At 43.9% G+C, this 14028-nt stretch overlaps 1 protein-coding gene across 5 annotated transcripts in view; it reads right to left on the bottom strand.

Moving 5' to 3' along the window:
• LOC126531136 (glutamate receptor ionotropic, kainate 5-like) overlaps positions 1-14028 on the bottom strand; it is a 193160-nt gene that overhangs the window by 99293 nt on the left and 79839 nt on the right. The gene's annotated exons all lie outside the window — the stretch shown is intronic.

Here is a 14028-nt window from a genome sequence, read left to right as displayed (position 1 = left end):
TTTTTCTTGCATTTTGCTTATCTCCATCGGTTCCAACAACGACGCGCAATCACCGGGATCGGCCATTTCGAGGGAGGGAGGGAGGGAGGGAGGGAGGGAGGGAGGGACAGACAAACAGACAGACAGACGCAGGCAGGCTCAAAACGCCTGAAGTAGGCAAAGCATGCTAATCACATTATTACTTTACAGGTTCACGCTCAGCTGACGCTGTTCTTGACGTATGCCTACAAATACCAGGGTTGTTCAATAAAGGCTGAGATTGATGCTTTGAAATCTTTATTTCTGAAATTTCTTTCTCTTTCTATGTGGCCCCCAGTAAGCGAAATGCACGCGTCCCACCACTTCTACGAAGGCCAGATAACATAAGTGAAGGCATCTGTTGACGCCTATTCAAAAATCGCCTCAATGTCTTAACTATACATTGTTCCACGTCGAAGCAATGTACTTTGTTGTGTTTAGGACTGCTCGGCACTTTTGCTAGTGCGCAGAGATGAAGAAAGACAGCGAGTCGTTTGCGAACGTTGTTCTATTGTGAACATTGAAGTAAATTAAAAGAACCTTAAAAGAATATAAAGAAAGTTAACAAGCTGCGTAACGGGGGCAGTCAGCACGTCCAAACATGTGTACACGAGAATAAACGGGTTCAAGCAGTCCCAAGCTGAGAGGCTCATGGTTCCGCCGTCACGGCACTGTAGAATCCCCGTGCTTGAGTCGGCTGCAACGACGACACGTTCAGGCCCCGTCAGCACGGTTCTCGGGAGGCACGTCCCGCTGAGGATCAGCAGCGGCAGCCTAGAGACAGCATGGCCTCGGTGCCCGGCTCGTACGCCGCTCGTAACTGCCGCACGTGAGGACAGCTCAGGTGCGGCAGCTCACGGATCGGCGGCCCTCCGGCCATCCAGCGTCTCGAACAATGGAAGCTGGAGCCTCGGTACGTCGGACACCCTCGTCCGCGCTTGAGTCCGCGGTCCTGCGCACCTTTCCATGCACTTCTCGCCCGGAAGGACCTCGTTTTCCCCAGGAGCTTGGAACTGCTGCCCACTCGTGCCACCGGTCTCGTGTACTCGTTCACTTCTCCCTTCACGGAGCTTGGGTGTACCCTCAGAGGGTCCAGCGCATGTCTTCAGATTAGCGATTGAATGCTCCCAACCTGCTTGTCAATTAGGCTAAATTTTCTCATCGCTTTTTGTTTCATTACTCAAATCAGAACATAAAAAAAATATGGCACCTTTCCTTGTTTTGCTCAACGTAGCACTCAAAATAACCCTTCTTATCCTCTACTACTGCAAGCATCTGTCTCGCGTGTGTACGCCGCTGGCCGCCTCTGGAGCGCATAGTTTCCTGCAATATACTGGAGGAAACTTTGGCGCTGTAGTCGTTGACTCACCATGGGAATGATGGGAAGTACATGGATTTGTCTGATCTTTGTGCTCGTGGATTCAGACGTCTTTGTAGCTTTGTTTATTACGATTTCTATGCCTTCACTGTCATAAATTTCAGAGCAATCTATACTCTTCGAAGTGCAGAAGACGCTGCGAACACGCTCAATCAGCACTAATTGCAACGATTGAGCTTGTCGAGGTCGCCAAATCGAAACGCGCCAAGCGTCTCAAGGCACTGGCATGCCCGCGATAAATTCATAAGGGCGTTTCACATTGCCTATCGACGCATGCCTCCGTGGGTTAATTCTTGTGGGATGTCCTCAAACGAACTCTGAAGAAAAAACTGCCGTTAAGTCCTTTAGGTATTCGGTTCTTACCATGCGCAGACACAGGGGGAGTGCCGGCTAACTTGATAATGCTTTTGTGTATGAACAGCGTATGGAAAACGCGTATGGATGTCAGGAATGTCCGCGTAGATTAAAGGTCTGCGAGGGAACACCTAAGTGAAAGTCTTATAGGTACGCGCATGATGCCCTCAAGCACATGATTGAACCACCAGAGTGGTTTCAGGAGCTTGACAGTTTGCTGTTTGTGACATCCTCTTTGAGGGCCTTTGAAATATGTACAGTCTCTCCAAATTGTGTAATATTATTTTTCTGCACCACATGACCTGCTTTGCACGCGTTTACGTGGTGTTGTAATGAAGGTAACAAAAAAAGCGTCCGTGGGTTAATGATTTCAATATCAGGCTTCTGTGCTAGAGGTCCTGCGTTCGAATCCTGTTATCGGTCAATTTTAATAATCTTTATTTAATTAGTTATGACACCATACATTGCTGAAAGTGACGAGTTCACAAAGTCACAAGCCCGTTTAAAGCCAGAATGACGAAGTTTAGACAAATTCATGTATTCCCATAATTCCCATTTCCCGTAGACACTAGCGCCAGAGCTCCCTCTACAATCATTGTACGGAACTCTATGCTGGAGCGGCATGGCGGCCGCCGTTCCCGCGCTCTATACAAGGGTGGCGTCGACTGTGCACATTGAAGTCGGAGAGTGCAGCTTCTAAACCATGGGACGATCAAGGGGATTGTTGCAATGCTTATGTGAGTGGCAAAAAAGACATTGCTTTGACATGGAACAAAGCGTAGCTAACACATCGGAGGCTACATTTAGGGAGGCGGCGAAAGATCGCTTCACTCATGCTATGAACGCTTGTTAGAAACAGTGGGACGCGTGAATTTCGCTTGCTGGGGATCATGTAGAAAGGGATAAAGGTGTCGATGAAAAATTTTCAGAAATAAGTATTTCAGAGTCTCAGTTTTCATTTAACAACCCACAACCGACCTGGTAAATTTGCATGTATGTCCTAAAGTTTTCTTTCTGTGTTTTGCTAGATCAACCGAACTTCAACCTCTTCTTATTTTATATTTTTAACAAAATGTCCTCGCTGTATATATATTACAGTGCAGTTTGCGTGCACTCATAAATCATGTACAGAACAAAAAAAAGTAAAATAAATGTCATCGCACCACGGATGTGAGAACCCGACAAATTTATTGCGCGTGGACCTAGACGGAACAATGACTCCAGAGTCCTGCGTTGGTTGGTAACTTTCTTTTTGTTATTCCTGTAAATATTCCGTGTGCTTTGCCTGCCTCTCATTAGAAACTGCAGCTTTCATCCAAGCCAACAATCGTGTCTCGGATCAAAACCTCGAGATTAGCCTAAATTTTATCGCTCGTGAAACCACGCGGGAACACACGATGACGAAGGAATTTCCATCGCAAGCAAGATTCGTAGGCCCATTGTCGTGCCCTTGGACAGTGCTTGTGCAACGGCAGCGTGCTCAAATAACGAATATATTTACCTACCGACACAATAAACAATAAATAACAATAAATAGATGTCAGTACCGTTCTGCCCCAAACAGTACAGTATCCCTTTTTATTTTCTATGTACCACTCCCGCTTTGGCTGCCAAAAAGAAGCTGGCAGTATTTTCAAATAATAATAATAATAAAAGGGCAAAGAACACTCATAGCACTTAAAGTAAGTATTATTTACTTGATAAAATGGGGCTGCGAGAAACACCGCAACAGATGGCTCCCCCTCGACCTTGTCCACCTAGTGCTAAGCGCGTAGGCGAGCCTGGAGTGGCAGAAAATCGCTGTAAGTTGCGTCTTATGAACTTCACTTCAGAGCGAGTAGCTTAAACACGCCGTCCGCGTATCACGAAGCCAGAACAGTCCAATCTGTGTTATCTGTAGCGGCACTGATGGCTGCAACCGCCATCCTTGCGAAAAAAAAAAGCATTCCTTTAGAGCTAGTACACCCACCGCATCACTGAGTTAGAAGACCTGCTTCATTCATTGCGGCACATTTCGATGCCAGCAAAAAAACAAAACAAAAGAAAAAGTACGACGCAGTTCTGTTCGAAAGGAGAAATAATGGCATCGATAGAAAACCATTAGGCTATTACGGGAAGCAAGACTCATAGTTGGATGGGCTATGTAAACTGCTGTAAACACTATCTTACTAAGTCAACACGCGTGGTGTCACGCGATAAAGAAGGAGATTCTTGTTGATGGGAAGGAAGGGTTGGGGTAAAGTGCAGCGCAGTAACTGTCTCTCAGCAGAGGACACCTCAACCGCGCTGCACAGGGGGTAGGGAATGAAAGTAGAGGGAGAGAAAGTGCACCAGAAACAGCAGCACGCCGCGGAAATGCGATGGAGCTAAAGGCGGTCGGCGAGGCCGACAGCCTCAGCGAATGTCAGGAGCGCACGTAGTAGTGTCCTGTAAAAAGACACTCATGAACCCCAGTTCTCTCGATATCCGCACAACGATGGAATGAGGGAGAGCGCCGGGAACCCACGTGCTTGTTCCAAACCGAACGTTCCGTGTCGCCACCCCTTAGACCATTTCAACTGTGCCGCGTCTCCAGAAAACATACTGATCACGTGACCTCCAGCACTGGGCGTGCGTGACAGCGCGCATCAAGCCACCAGCCTCGCACGCTGGCTTTGGCACCAGCAGCATATCACACGGCGTCCAACAAACGCTCGGCCGCGCGGGCCACGCGCACTACTCGTACGCAGTCGAACCCAGGACCGAACCCCTGACCGAACGGCGGCGCCGACGGCACAAACGCGCCTCCAGCGTCGCGGCAATGAATTATTCTTGTAATTATTATTTGTGGTTTCCCGTATGCCAAAATCACAATATGATATCGGGCGTGGGGAAGGAGGGAGGGGGGCTGGCCATTAATTTTGACCACCGGAGGTCCTTTGACGTGCACTTAAATCTAGTTCATGAGTGTTTATGTATTTCGCCCCCATCTAAATGAGGCCACCGCGGCGGGAATCGAACCCGCAACCTCGAGCTCAGCAGTGCAACGCCATAGCCATTGGGCTAGCAATAAACACACCGCGTCCTATCGTGACGTCGCTATGCTAACAACATAGCGGAGGATTACAACCAGTCTTGTTTGATCTGCGGTAAATGAGATGATTGTGTGTGGAAAAAGCACAAAGAAAAAAGCTTGAGTGATTGAAAAATTACAGCGCTTTAATATCTCACTGCCCGGGTATTTTCGATCTTCTACCTTGCGCCAAACCGAAATGTGGCAACCACACCAAGGCATCCAACTTACAACTTCGTGTTTAACAAAGCGCCTTATTCACTGGAAAACGTAAAACGCGACAAAGGAGTGTGAGTAAGGGCTACGAAAGGGCTTTTCAGATAAATGTAGTGAACTTGCTATGAACTTCTCTTTAACTTCCTATTACGATAGGCTCAGCATTCTCATGCAAAGTGCATCTATCCAAAAAGGGGGAAAAGTAGTTTTTTTTCTTCTGAAAGTAAAATCCGCCCACCTCTTTCCTGTACATAAAGCCTTTCAGGGGAAACTCCATCGTAGGCCCTCAAAGACTTCGCATTTTATTTGTTACGCGTAATCAGAATGACGGAAGCTGAGTTCCTGCTTCTACTGTAGAAGCCCAAATTTCTCATCAAGCATCCGGGCAAATTATGACTACACGCAAGATTTCATTGATAATAAAGGCCTTTTTGAGCACTCATTCCTAAAGCGACACATCTCATCTGTTACATTTGTCGCCATGGGATGACAAATCAGGAAGGCATCAGCGGCGTTTGAAATATCTTCCTCATTTTGAACTGTGGCCAACTGCTCAAGTTCACAAAGCAACGAAAAGTATGTGAGTCGCGGAAAACAAGCACCAAACTCAAAGGCTCTCATCTGTATTTACAAAAGCTCATCCGCTAGAAGTTCTACCGTCACTTGTGAATGGTGGTGGAGGCTTTTGGAATCGTAGCAGGGTGCGAAAGAATATCGTAACGCAATCTGGACCGAATTCACGAAGCATTTCATAAGCTAGAACTGATCAGTAGACCCGGTTATCGTCAATGGTCACAGCCCTAGGGTGACGAATTCAGAAAGCTTTTTGTGCGTAAGTGCTGTTTTCCAATGGCCGGTCCCCTACGTTAATAACGTGTCCAGCATCAAGATTGTCACGAAAAATTGCAACGTGAGAGCAACTGACGAAAGCGTTATTACGGCAGAAGTGTTCGTGTAGGAGCAGGTCCCAGTCAATCCACATGCTGGACACGTTATTAGTGAACGTTGTCGGATGATGGTAAAAGGGTCTTATGAACTAAATTCTTCGTGAATTGAGGCTGAATTCACAAACCTAAGCTCGTCCTTCGGATTGGCACAAAGATTTATTTGGCCCTCCAGGCTCACACAAGGGAAGTTTTGTTTTTGAAACTTGACCTGGCAAATTGATCAGGCTGAGCCGTCCAGGGGAAGTGTCCCAGCTTTCTTTTTTGTGCTCGAGTACCCAGGTGTGCGGCCTTTCTTTGAGAGCTGGCGGTGGCGCTGGCTGAAATTTCGTCTTCGCGCTCTTCGCCTACCCAGGATTACCTGCACTAATGTTATTAGCAGCCTCCAGGGGCCCGGGCTCACAAATTTATTCTTCCGGTAGAACTGTTCACAAGAGCAGATGCCAGCAATTATGACGAACCAGTGGCCTCGTCTGTTGGCATGGTTGGACGGCAGAGGGCAAGTCCGCTGCGGAGTTCCGTCGGGCGCCGAAGCCCAGCACATCCATCAAAAATGATACGGATAGAGACAGGGATTAATGAACGTATATTCGCTATAGCTTGGGCACAGCCACTATGGCGGATTGTCTAGCCTAACAGCATTGGATGATGATGACGATGATGATTATGATGATGATGATGATGATGATTATGATGATGACGACGACGACAACGACGACGACGACGACGACGATGACGACGACGACTCAATTAATGACACATACTCACTGTGCCACAAACCAGGTGGTAATGTGATTGAAAAATAAGTTGGTTAAATGAGTAATCAAGTGGAAAATAAACGAATAATCGAAGATGAGTCTCCTTCGTCTCACCGATGATCGTCGTCTTCGTCGGTCTGTCTTGTCGTAGCACCGCGACAATGTGATCAGTGAATGTAACATGCCAGTAGCAAACAGCCTTTACGGACAAAGAGCTTCGGGAATTTGGCCCCGGAACTTTAATAATATTACACTAAAATCATCCACTTCATCATGGCGGCGCTCGCAAGGACTTTCGTTACTCCAAAAAAAAAAACATCCTTTTCTTATTAAATTATGCCTGCAAGTACTCAGGAGCGTTTTTGAGAATGGCGCCGAACGTATCCCGCTGTTTCGGAAGAACTTAAAAGCCATCAAAAACAAATATAGTGAAAAGAAGGGCAGCATTTCGGATTATGCACACGCAAAATTAATAATGTGTGTGGCTGAATGACAGCGTTTTAAAAAATTTTTAATAAAGTGCTTAAATCACTAGACGAATGTTATCCGCTAGAATGGGCACGGAGGGGAGGGTGCCAGACCAGCCTTGTGACGATAAAAGTTTAATAATGGTGTTCGACAGCCTAACCGAGTAAAAATTACTTCTTGTGTGAAAGGAATACGAGGTGTCGATATTCTGAAAGTTTTCCTATCACAGGATTCAAGATGTCTAGAGAAATTGCATATCTCTTGAGTGTAGTACTGGTTCGGTAAACTGATGCCGGAAGTACTGATAATACGAGGCCATTGAGCGCCGCTCTCGCGAGACTGTCAGCCATCTCGTTCATGTATAATCCCTTATGACCAGGCACCCAAAGTAATCTAATTAAATTTATTAACCACACGAACTTCACCGAGCGTCGTCTTCTCCCTCTTCATCTTCATCGCTGACAGCGCCTAGTAGCAATATTCACGCTGTAGTGGCTGAAAGCTTGGTTGCTGTTATTTATCGGTTCTTTGTAGTAGACGACAAAGCAACTAGTAGTTCCGTATAATTTCACGGGAACTAGAAACCTGGCTCTGTAGAAGCGGTTGGTGACAGTATCTATATTTTTCAAGTCACTTCTTGCCGTAAGCTCGGCGCCAATCAACAATAGAAAATTTAGTGGCGTCATTACGACATTCGTAAACAAGCTGTACATATCCGACATTTAACGACGAAACATGTTTGCATCCTTTGGAAAGCGCCTGTGCACAAATGCTACAAACATGACTTCAACTTGTGACACAATAGAGGAAGCTCGCGTCGCTCTTGTGTCCGTGTTTCTGCGCATCGAAGCTGCTCGAGCGTTTGTGTGGCCGCTGTCTCGTCACAGACACCACCTACTGTCTGCGCTTCCCGACATGTGGCCGGAGTCTATTTTTATCGACAGCCACGAATTCGTCACACCGTCATACTTTGCCCCCGCTGATCCTCCAAATATTGCCCCATGGGTCTTGAACACAATACGGGGGCGACTTTATATTCCCGGCATTTCCAAGAAATAACGAATACCTACCGTGGTCCTGAGGCAACTCACACTGGAATATGGGAATAAAGAGTATGGTATCTCTATAAATGTCTTAGAAATGGTTTGGTGTCATCGTCCGCATCAGCTATGGTTTTCCTCGTTCCGGCACATCGTGTCATTCGAGAATTTCGTCTGCATAAGAAGACAACGTTGATACCCACTGAATTTGTGGCAGTCAGAGAGAAAGTTATCTACACCTTGCGGCAACCTCCTCAACTGCGGACAGCGTTCAGTGAGGCGTGAATTTTCCAGTAGGGATGTCAGCTTTCCTCTCTCATGCCTCGTACTAAAGGTAACAGAAAGGCACTGGAAACATGCGGAAAATCGCCACAGACATTTCCAGAGACTTGACCTTAGAATAACGTTTAGGCTACCACGAAGAATTTCGGCGCAGTGTTCTGCACCGTCTTCAACTGGTAGTGACGTTTGCACATCGTTACTTGCACTTCAGGCCGTGACGACGTCTCCAGGGCGTGAGCGGCGCCATGTGCACGAATATATCAAGCATGCGGTACGTAATTTCTCTCGATACATAAACGACAGACAGAAGTGGCGCGGTATTCTTGCCCGTCTCGACACCCAGCCATTGCCAGAGGACGTAATGTTGGGCCCCTCGTGTGACTATAATCTAGTTTCAGGCCATCCAGGCCTTACGGGATTTTTTAAACACAGTTCTGACCTCAAGGCTACAAGTAGACATCCCCGTTATGCGCTTTGCCTCCTCCCTCAATCACCCATCCTGTTCCCCTTCCCATATTGCACTACCTCCCCGTGAAAGGTAAGAGTGCGCCTCAGGCCGGCCTCTCTGCCTTCCTTGTTATTAAAAACTCTCTCTCTCTTTTCTTTACTGTGACCTCCCCTTACCACTGCCTCACATGAGGTCTGTAAAAAAATTAATAAGCAAATAAATAAATAAGAGAGCACAAAGCAAAGGCGGGTATGGTTTCCGTGTCGAACTTATTTTTTAACCCTTCATTCATTTGAAATCGAATCCATCCTGCTGTGTCACCAGCTTTTTTTTTTTTTTTTGCGTGTGTGTTCATTCCATTTTGACATTGAATGAAGCATAAATGCTGGCCAAAGACACGGAAACACATTGGCATCATACCGGAATGACCTGTCTCTTCACAATGTTTCTAGACGCGCGGCACGAGTGTACGTGGCGTAGAAAAATAGTCGTCGTGGGCGCTTGACGACGAGAACTCAAAAGCTACTCAAATTTCCGTAGCCTAATATTTTAGGCCTAACATTTTTATAGCGTAATATTTTACGGGACATCCGCGAAAGGTCAAGGGAGCGTTTTGACACGGGGTGGTTGGCCGTCCTGCACATGCCGCACGTGGGACATTGAGGAGTTGACAGAAACTTTTACCGTGGACTTACCTGGTGGTCTATCGGTGCCGTTGTATCACACAGCAAAAGAAATATTGCTAATTAACATTCTAATTACTCACTTCAGGTCACATGTTGCAATTGCGAAATTTAGGCCGAGCGGTATAGCGAAGTTAGCTTAGTAGGAACTGTCAGCCTAGCACCATGCACCTCTGAGATATCGAACATTATAGTATCCTACAAAATGCATGGACGTTTCAACGAACAGTTTTACAAAAGCGCGCGTCAAATAGTTTGGGATTACCTTAACTTATCTTCGCAGACTTTGGAGGCGAATATCACGAAAGTGGCGTTAGTCTTACGGTTTCTGCTGAGCAGACGTGACTACACTATGCTGCTCGATTTCAATTTCGCTATGGGAACAAGCGCCTGCAGGCGAATAATTACAATTTTGTGAATCTTTTGAATTAGCCATCCGGAGATTGTAATCTGTCGCACAAGTAACATCCATCTCTTGCGGCAATCCAACTGAACAGCGCGAAATGTGTTATACGCTCTGTGCGATTTCTTTATAATTTGTCCAAAATAAAAAAAAACGTAGGGTTCAAGTTCAAGGTTATTGTCATTGCATGTACAAGAAACGGGCTTACATATTATATACACTATAAGGAGGCCCCAGAGTGAGAAACAGCCAGGGGGACCTCCTATAATTAGTGGATGCATAAGAGTATTAGAGCAGCAAGTAGACGGTGAACAAACAAACAAAACAAAAAAGGAGAAAAAACGCGTCAAGAAATACAATTCGTGGGGAACAAGTTATAATAAATAGAAAGCAATTGCATATGTAATAAAAGCAGCTTTATACAGCAATATCACAATAAATAATCATAAGCAGGAATATCTAGTAATGAGTAACAAAAAATTTTGCTCTTCTGCATATTACTAACAAAGAAAAATACAAAGTGTTTTACAGAAATATGAAGCCTAACGATACAATAATAAAAGTAATGTGAAAAAATGTAATAATTATGAAAATGTATTTATGACAAATGAAAAGTTGGTTCTGCTAACAGTATTCTTCTCATATTGTGTTTAAAAAACTGCAATGAAAGAGATGACTTAATATTAACAGGGATGCGACTCCAAAGTGAAATATCATAGAAACGAAGTGCAAATTTTCCATAGTTAGATCTGATTTTAGGTAATAGATTATTGCGTTCTGAAAACCTAGTATATTTTTGTTCATGAGGTTATCAAAAGGAAGACTGTCTAAGGTTATTTCACGATGAAAGAGACGAAATGTAATGAGTGACAACTTGTGGTAGAACAGCTGTTAAATGGGTAAAACGTTAAGATGTTGATAGATAGGTAAAGATTGGCAAGGGAATGAGCTAAAAGTGATTTATTTTATTGCTTGATTTTGAAGTCATTCAAGTGGTCTGAGATTAATAGCATATGTATTAGTCCATGAAGATAAACAGTAGGATAAATTTCTATTAATATAAGCATGATACAACGATCTAATAGCATGATGTTGGAATAATGCACGTGTTTTAATAATAATGTGGATGCCAAATGAAACCTTTTTATTAGCGAGTTGGCATGGCTATTGAACTTAAGGTATTTGTCGAGAGTAACACCAAGAAATTTAACAGTATAACATGTCGGTATAACATAAGTATTTACCGAGACAGTTATGGAAGAACAAATCGCCGTTTGTGGGTTATGAAATAGTACAAACGTTGTTTTTAAAGGAATGATTTGAAGTTGATTATCTGTGCACCACGAATACACATTGTTAAGATCAGTGTTAAGTGTGTCTTGAAGCGCGGTAAGCGATTTCTGTGATGAGTAAATGGTCGTGTAATCAGCATATTTTTATTGTGTTTTACGTGCCAAAACCACTTTCTGATTATGAGGCACGCCGTAGTGGAGGACTCCGGAAATTTCGACCAACTGGGGTTCTTTAACGTGCGTGTCATCGGCATATAACAAACAGTTACAAGTGGTAAGTACATTAGGTAGATCATTTATAAATAATAAGAACAACAATGGACCTAGTATAGAGCCTTGGCGAACGCCACAGTTAATTACTTTGGTAGAAGAGAATTGGCCATTAACATACAATACTTCAGGCCTGTTACACAAGTAGCTACGAATAAGATTTAAAGGTGGGCCAGTAATACCGAAAGATTCGAGCTTATACAGAAGAAGAGAATTATCGAGAGTGTCAAATGCTTTTGTTAGACCGATGAATATGGCTCCTGCAACAAACCATTCGTCAATAAATCGTTTAATGTTATCCGTGAAATTAATTAATGCCAATTCCGTCGAATAACCCTGCCTAAAACCAAACTGGAACGGAGAAAGAAGTTTAAATTTATTTAGATAGTGCATTAGACGAGTGTAAATAAGTTTTTTGATGGCCTTACTAAAAGACGGCAAAATGCAACCTGGGCGGTAGTTATTAATGTTTTCACGAGAACCCTTTTTTGAACATAGGGATTAGTTTACCATGTTTCAGCAAATCAGGAAATATGCATGTGCTAAAAATTTTGTTAACGATGTCTGCAAAAACAAATGATATGTCTGCCGCAACCAGTTTTACTCTAGAAAGTTGAATAGAATCTAGGCCAGGTCCAGTAACTTTAAGAGAAGAAATTACCTTAAAACTTCTTCGAAAGAAACCGGTCGAAGGAAAAAAGACTGAGGGCAACGTGGGAGATGGCTTAGAACACTAGGCAATAGCGTATTCTGGCAAGCGGCAAAATGATCACTAAAAGCATTTGATATGTCAGCCTCGTTTGTGCATTCGTCGTTGTAAATTATTTTTAATGCCCGTGTTAGATTGTGTAATATTAAGAAATTCTTTAATAAACTCCCAGTTAGGCCTGGTATTCGCTCCGTTCTGAATTATCCGTCTTTCATAATAGTCCCGTTTTGCGCGTTTAAGGATACCAGAAAGGATATTGCTATAATTCTTAAATTTAGTTCGTAAAGCTGTGTTGAAAGGCTGCAGTTTCACCTTTTTGGAAGATTATTCTTTTTTGTTATAGAGCGCAGCAACGCATTTGTAATCCATGGATTTCTGTGAGACGAGAATTTATACTTAAAGGACACACGAGTTGTGCACTCATTAATATAATTTGTTACTGTTGATAAAAATATCGAGTACGCCCTGTCAGAACAGTTCTAAAAACTCTGTTCCAACAAGTGCCTTGTACCTTCTGTATAAAAAGAAGTTTCATTGAAAGAACTTTTGGAATATTGGTGACACTGGGTACGTTTTGCGGCACCCAGAAAGAAGAACAGAGGATAGTTGTCAGTAATGGAATAATCTATTACTCCAGTGTTATAATCAGAAGGTGACGAGGAAAATGTATGATCTATCAATGGGCAAGAACCAGAAGTGTCGCACCTGGTTGGAACATCGATTAGGAAGACAAACCGTAGCTAAATAAGCAGTTGGTATAATCAGAGCATGACTGACAGTTGGGATTAGTATGTTTAAGTTTATGTAGTATGTTTTATGTTGGATTAAGTATGTTTATGTTCATATCACCACAAATGATGATGTTCTTGTTTTCATTGGTTAAGACGCTGAGTATTTCTTCTAGCTGTGAACAAAAGTCCGAATACGACGATGAGGGGGAACGATAAACGGATTCCAGGATTGTATTCTGGTTATTGAGGGACAGGACATTCCGGTCGAGCTCCAGCCAGACAGACTCGCACAACAAATAGCAGAACGAAAGGTCATGACGACGAGTGTACGCAATCGACGATCTACCACTTCGCTGAACCCTACGGTAACTATATTCACTGGTATATCCTGGCAGACCAAATATATTGCCATCTACTGGTGCTAGCCATGTTTCAGATAGGCGTATTAAAGAAAAATTATGGTTAACTAAAGAAAGAAAGTTCAAAAGGTCATCATGATGTCTGCGCAGACTTCGAATATTGAAGTGAATGAATGAAAATTTGGGTGATTTGTCATGTAACAACGTTTTCAACTTATCACATGAAAACATACCTTTATTCATGGTCAGGATTTACCTCGGAAAAACGGGAGTGCAGGCACACTGGTTATGTAAAGATAGCCAGATCGCTTACACCTGAAATGCGATAGACGCGCCTATTCTCAGTCTTCCTGACTTTGATCGCGAAGTTTTCAGTCTAGAGGAATCGCCATCCCTTAGTCTTTCTCAATTCGAGAGCTTGCGCGAAAAGTATACAGTATAAAGTGTAAAAGTATACAGTGTAAAAGTATACTAGCATACAGGCTGTAAGTCCAAATGCCTGGCTTGGCTTGACCTGCGCTTGGCTCGGTGCCTCTGCTTGGCCTGGGCAAACATTCATATTGTTTCTCAGATTCCATGGTCCGTGAACTTTTGACGCCAACAGCTCATGTGGTAGGCGCAGT

The sequence above is a fragment of the Dermacentor andersoni genome, chromosome 5, assembly GCF_023375885.2.
Source record: "Dermacentor andersoni chromosome 5, qqDerAnde1_hic_scaffold, whole genome shotgun sequence".
Classification (NCBI taxonomy): Eukaryota; Metazoa; Arthropoda; class Arachnida; order Ixodida; family Ixodidae; genus Dermacentor; species Dermacentor andersoni.
Note: the sequence above shows the minus strand (reverse complement) of the source record. Positions and strands in the feature narration are given on the sequence as shown.